The sequence below is a fragment of the Carassius gibelio genome, chromosome A19 (genome assembly GCF_023724105.1).
Source record: "Carassius gibelio isolate Cgi1373 ecotype wild population from Czech Republic chromosome A19, carGib1.2-hapl.c, whole genome shotgun sequence".
NCBI lineage: Eukaryota > Metazoa > Chordata > Actinopteri > Cypriniformes > Cyprinidae > Carassius > Carassius gibelio.
The window spans coordinates 3,767,427-3,773,174 of record NC_068389.1 but is presented as its reverse complement, the minus strand read 5'-3'; the positions used below and the strand labels follow the sequence as shown (position 1 = coordinate 3,773,174).

The window sequence follows — 5,748 nt, the reverse complement described above, 5'->3', positions numbered from 1 at the left end:
CACTAGCAACTGGGCTGAGTATACAACATTTATTGATGTTTGAGGAGACCATCTATATATAAACTACTGATGTGTTGGAGTCACAGTCATAGGAAGTACTCACCGGAAGTAACGTCAAGGGCGATCTCCAGCAACGGAAAACCGATGGTGTGAAGAGGATTGGACAGCTAGAAGGAGAAGGAGACAAAGGAAGAGTGGTATCGTTCATTTGTGAGTACTATTGGACAGTGCATTGTACATCATTGGGGAGAGTGCATTATCCAGCGTATGTTGTGAGCGTCTGGTAAATAGGCCAGCGGCCCCATTACGGAGCAGAGTTTTGGGTGAGCCGGGAAGTACGAGTACAGGAAGCCGCAAGCAGTCGTGACGGCAACGTTATTCCTCCGGCCCTTCATCTATCAACAACGCCCAACGAAACCCCAGGATAAGTCCTAGTAAACCGTGGTTCTGACCCGATTTCACGTAGAGTGTGTGGAGTGCAGTGGGTGAGTCCTTGTCTTTGCTGTGAGTGTGTACACTTGAAATCTTGCAGTGTTATGCTGTGGTTGTGTTGTCAGTAGCCACCCTAGACTGGATGAGTCGTGGGGGATACCAGTGACCGTTGAGGCTGGTGAAGCGCCATTTTCATCTATATGCCATTTTGCGACCCCTGCATGGAGACCCAAATGTAACGTCCTGTCTAGACCCTTTCAGAAATACCCTGGCTCTGTGGAAGCGGTGGTGAAGAATACACGTAAGCAAGACTGGTGTGAGTAAAAGCCAAAATTATACCTATATGCAAGGAGGAAGTTTTACTGTTGCAAATTAGCTGTGTGGATTTACTTTACCTGTTGTGGAGCCTCTTCAAAGGTTCACCCCGGTCCAGATCCCTTAAACTGCAAATAGAAGAGGAGAGGGAAGCGTTCGGCCCGGTGCGACAGTGTTTAACTTTCCCCGACGCACAGGAAATCCCTGTGGAGGACTGCGCTACGACGATTTACTACTCCAGGTCTGACAGTTCATCTACTTACTGTATCGCAGTATTTCACCGTAAGCCCACCGCCCAGGAGAAGTATTCTAGGAGAATAGAGCCCCAGTTGCCTGTGGAATACCTACCTTTGCCCATTGCTGCGAATCACTAAAGTGAGAATAGAGCCCCAGTTGCCTATGGAATACTTACCTTTGTCCATTGCTGCGAATCACTAAAGTGAGAATAGAGCCCCAGTTGCCTGTGAAATACCTACCTTTGCCCATTGCTGCGAATCACTAAAGTGAGAATAGAGCCCCAGTTGCCTGTGGAATACTTACCTTTGTCCATTGCTACGAATCACTAAAGTGAGAATAGAGCCCCAGTTGCCTGTGAAATACCTACCTTTGTCCATTGCTACGAATCACTAAAGTGAGAATAGAGCCCCAGTTGCCTGTGAAATACCTACCTTTGCCCATTGCTGCGAATCACTAAAGTGAGAATAGAGCCCCAGTTGCCTGTGGAATACTTACCTTTGTCCATTGCTACGAATCACTAAAGTGAGAATAGAGCCCCAGTTGCCTGTGGAATACTTACCTTTGTCCATTGCTACGAATCACTAAAGTGAGAATAGAGCCCCAGTTGCCTGTGGAATACTTACCTTTGCCCATTGCTGCGAATCACTAAAGTGAGAATAGAGCCCCAGTTGCCTGTGAAATACCTACCTTTGCCCATTGCTGCGAATCACTAAAGTGAGAATAGAGCCCCAGTTGCCTGTGGAATACTTACCTTTGCCCATTGCTGCGAATCACTAAAGTGAGAATAGAGCCCCAGTTGCCTGTGAAATACCTACCTTTGCCCATTGCTGCGAATCACTAAAGTGAGAATAGAGCCCCAGTTGCCTGTGAAATACCTACCTTTGCCCATTGCTGCGAATCACTAAAGTGAGAATAGAGCCCCAGTTGCCTATGGAATACTTACCTTTGTCCATTGCTGCGAATCACTAAAGTGAGAATAGAGCCCCAGTTGCCTGTGAAATACCTACCTTTGCCCATTGCTGCGAATCACTAAAGTGAGAATAGAGCCCCAGTTGCCTGTGGAATACTTACCTTTGTCCATTGCTACGAATCACTAAAGTGAGAATAGAGCCCCAGTTGCCTGTGGAATACTTACCTTTGTCCATTGCTACGAATCACTAAAGTGAGAATAGAGCCCCAGTTGCCTGTGAAGTACCTACCTGTGTTGTCCCCCGCAGTTTGAGTGACCTCTCTCTTGCAGTGCCATTGGAGTTCTGTGTCGCGGGTTGGCGCTCACCTCGGAGTGTGCAGAAGGGGAGGCGCCGCCCGAGCACCCTGTACGAAGAGATCGGAGGAACAAGTCATTTATCAGCCAGTCGTATGGACCCAAGTAACAGGTAGCCACTCTCACCGGATCGATTACTCATTGTGTGTTTCACTCTGCCTTCAGGAGAAAAGAAGGGCGCCACGAGTCAACAAAAGCCCAAAGGGACATACTAACCCTCGCCGCATAGTCCTCTCCGGCCCCTTTCTCCTCCTGCTGAACAGAGACGATAATTTTAAGATTTACCTCCCCCTTCCTGAATTATTTTAATTAATTTAAATAAAGTTGTTTTAATATTACTTACGCCTGGTCTGTCTGGTCATTGGGGTTGCTTTGAGACCTCCTCGAGGTGGAAACTAGGAAGGGGCGTGACTTGCAACATCTGTGGTCCGCTCCGACCTGTGACAGATTTTGGCGTAGTCGGCAGGGTATTTCACCTCGAATTGAAGACTCCCTTGCTAGCCTGACACAATCGGCGTGGTACTCCACATTGGATTTGGCCAGTGGCTACTGGCAGGAGCAGGTGGAGGAGGCCGACCGGGAGAAGACCGCCTTTACGACCCCATTCGGCCTTTTTGAGTGGGACCGGATGCCCTTCGGCCTTTGCAACGCCCCCGCAACGTTTCAGCGGCTAATGCAGCGGTGTTTGGGAGGTCAATTGATGGAATCAGTGCTTGTTTACTTGGATGATGTGATTGTTTACTCCCCAGACTTCGAGTCCCATCTACAACATCTCGAGAAGGTCTTCCAAGCGATGGAGAAGTACGGGTTAAAGTTGCAGCCCGACAAGTGCCATCTCTTGCGGCGGGAGGTTAAGTTTCTGGGTCATGTGGTGAGTGCCACGGGAGTTTCGGTGGACCCAGAGAAAGTGTCTGCAGTACGGGACTGGAGTGCCCCGAAGACGGTAAGGCAGGTAAGGTCCTTCTTGGGCTTCGTGGGATATTATAGGCGGTTCATCAAGAACTTTTCCAAAATTGCAAAGCCTTTGAATCAGCTACTGTCTGGGACAGGTCGCCCTCGGGGCCGCGGGTCCCCAACCATTGAGTGGAGCTCGGAGTGTGGAGCTGCTTTTCAAAAACTCAAGCAGGAGTTACTACAGGCCCCAATCTTAGCCTATGCTGATTTCACAAAGCCTTTTGTTTTATACACAGATGCCAGCAATCTTGGCCTGGGGGCGGTGTTGGCCCAATGGCAGGAAGGGACAGAACGGGTAATTGCTTACGCCAGCCGGAGCCTACACCCTGCGGAGAGGAATGACGCCAACTACAGTTCTTTCAAATTGGAGTTGCTGGCACTGAAGTGGGCGCTCAGCGAAAAATTTAAGGATTATCTCTGGGGCGCCAAGGTAACAGTAGTCACAGATAACAATCCGCTTGTACACTTACAGACAGCAAAGCTAGGAGCCGTGGAGCAACGGTGGGTGGCCCAGTTGGCGAACTTTGATTACCAGCTTCAGTATCGCCCTGGGCGGGAGCACACCAATGCCGATGTGTTGTCCCGACTCCCGGAAGTGGAAGATCTGAGAGGCATAGCAGAGCCGACAACGGACCAAGCAGAAGAGAGGTGCATGGTAGGCGTGGTAGACGCACCGGGGAGCCAACAAGAGGCGGTGCCCGTAAGTTGGGGATGGGACCCCCGTTGTTGGAGGGAAAGGCAACAGAGGAGCCGAGAGGTGAGGGATCTAAGCGAGTGGCTGGAACAAGGCCGACGGCCGACGCCGGCGGAAAGGCAAGCCCAAACTGAGACAGGACGGAAGTTGTTGGGGCAGTGGGCCAAGCTGAAATTGAGAGAAGGCGTGCTATGTAGGGGTATTAGAGATCTGGGGTTGGAAGAAGAAGTTTGTCAGATCGTGGTACCAGGGGATCAGGTACAATCCTTGATTTCGGCCTATCACGACCAGTTGGGGCACCAAGGGCAGGAGAGGACTGTGTCCCTCCTGCGTAGGCACTTCTATTGGCCAGGGCTAGAGACGTCGGTGAGGACGTTTATTCAGGCATGTCCCAGGTGTACTCTGTTTAAGTCAAGGCATGAGGTCAGAGCACCGATGGTTCCCATCAATGCAAAGGCCCCTCTCCATATTGTAGCCATGGATTTTTTGACGTTGGGTCGACCCATGGACCGCTACCAAAACATTCTTGTGGTCACTGACTTATTCACTAAATATGCTTGGGCTATCCCCACCCTAGATCAAACAGCGAACACCACTGCCACGGCCCTATAGAGAACTGTCTTCCAGCCATTTGGATGCCCCGAGTTCCTGCATTCAGACCAGGGGCCAAATTTTGAATCACGGGTAATCCGGGAGCTTTGTCAATTATATGGCTGTACAAAGACACATACTACATCGTACCACCCCCAGGGAAATGGAGGATGCGAGAGGGTTAACCAGACCTTGCTGGGGTTGTTGGGTACCCTGGATCAAGGACGTCAGGACGAATGGGTGAGTGCCTTGCCAAATTTGCTCCAAGCCTACAATAACAGCGTACATAGCACTACGGGGTATGCCCCCACTTACCTGATGTTTGGCAGACACGTGCGGATGCCTATAGATCTGATGTTGGGAGCAGCAGCGGACGAGGAGGAAGTGAGTTTGACGGAATGGGTGGGACGTCACCATCAGCGCCTGCATTTCGCCTACGAGCAGGTCACGAAGCAGATACAGACGGCAGGGGTTAGGAACAAGAGGCTATATGATCGGACGGCCCGAGATGCTCCTCTACTCCCCGGAGAAAGGGTCCTCGTACGAGATAACCGGCGGCAAGGAAAAGGGAAGTTGAGCGCTCGATGGGAAACCACCCCGTACGTAGTCCTAAAAGCCAGCAGCGACCTGGGCAACCTGTGTACACGATCCGGCCGGAAGGGAAGCCCGGGCCGGACCGCGTGGTCCATCGTAATATGATCCGCCCCTGTCCGAACTATCCTAGCCCCGTGGAAGAGGCTCCAAAGGAGCCAGCACCAGTAGCCCCCTGGATCGGAGGATGGGCTGTGGTCCCGAGAGGCCCAGTGGATGCACCCGCTTTGGCCGCTCCAAGAGGACCTGAGAACATGCCAGCCAGAGTCGACCCTGCCTCGCCCCCTCGGCGGTCCCAGCGAGAGAACCGAGGTCGGCCCCCTATACGTTATGGTGAATAGGCTGTGAGAAGGTGTTCTAGGGACTAGAACAGATTGGCGGGGGAAGATGTCACACTGTGACTTTTTGGGGGCGGAACCAAAAGTGGCGAAGGTTGGTTCCGCCCGAAGACGGTTTCCGCCCGGCCCGTATATTACAAACACCGGAACTTCCGGGAAACTCCGGGAGGCAAATTGGGCTGTACGAGGCACAGGTGAGGACAATAAACGTGGCGATCGTGGATTGGACAATGGAGAGAACAGGAAGGGTATAAAAAGAGTCTCAGAAATTCAAACAGAGTTGGAGTTGAATCGTTTCAGGCCGATCCGGCGGGCAGTGTAGAGGTTAGGGC

At 51.6% G+C, this 5,748-nt stretch overlaps 1 long non-coding RNA gene across 7 annotated transcripts; it reads right to left on the bottom strand.

The window, feature by feature from the left end:
• Positions 1 to 949: 949 nt before the first annotated feature.
• LOC127935570 (uncharacterized) lies at positions 950 to 2,563 on the bottom strand. Of its 7 annotated transcripts, none has more exons than XR_008148112.1 (6): positions 2,052 to 2,563; positions 1,928 to 1,987; positions 1,476 to 1,607; positions 1,284 to 1,411; positions 1,156 to 1,219; positions 951 to 1,091 (listed from the first exon to the last, which is right to left on the bottom strand). It is a non-coding gene; the product is annotated as an uncharacterized LOC127935570 (long non-coding RNA). The 7 variants fall into 7 exon arrangements; XR_008148115.1 differs by having other exon boundaries at positions 2,116 to 2,563; XR_008148114.1 differs by lacking the exon at positions 1,928 to 1,987 and having other exon boundaries at positions 950 to 1,091; positions 1,476 to 1,667.
• Between the last annotated feature and the right edge of the window lie 3,185 nt (positions 2,564 to 5,748).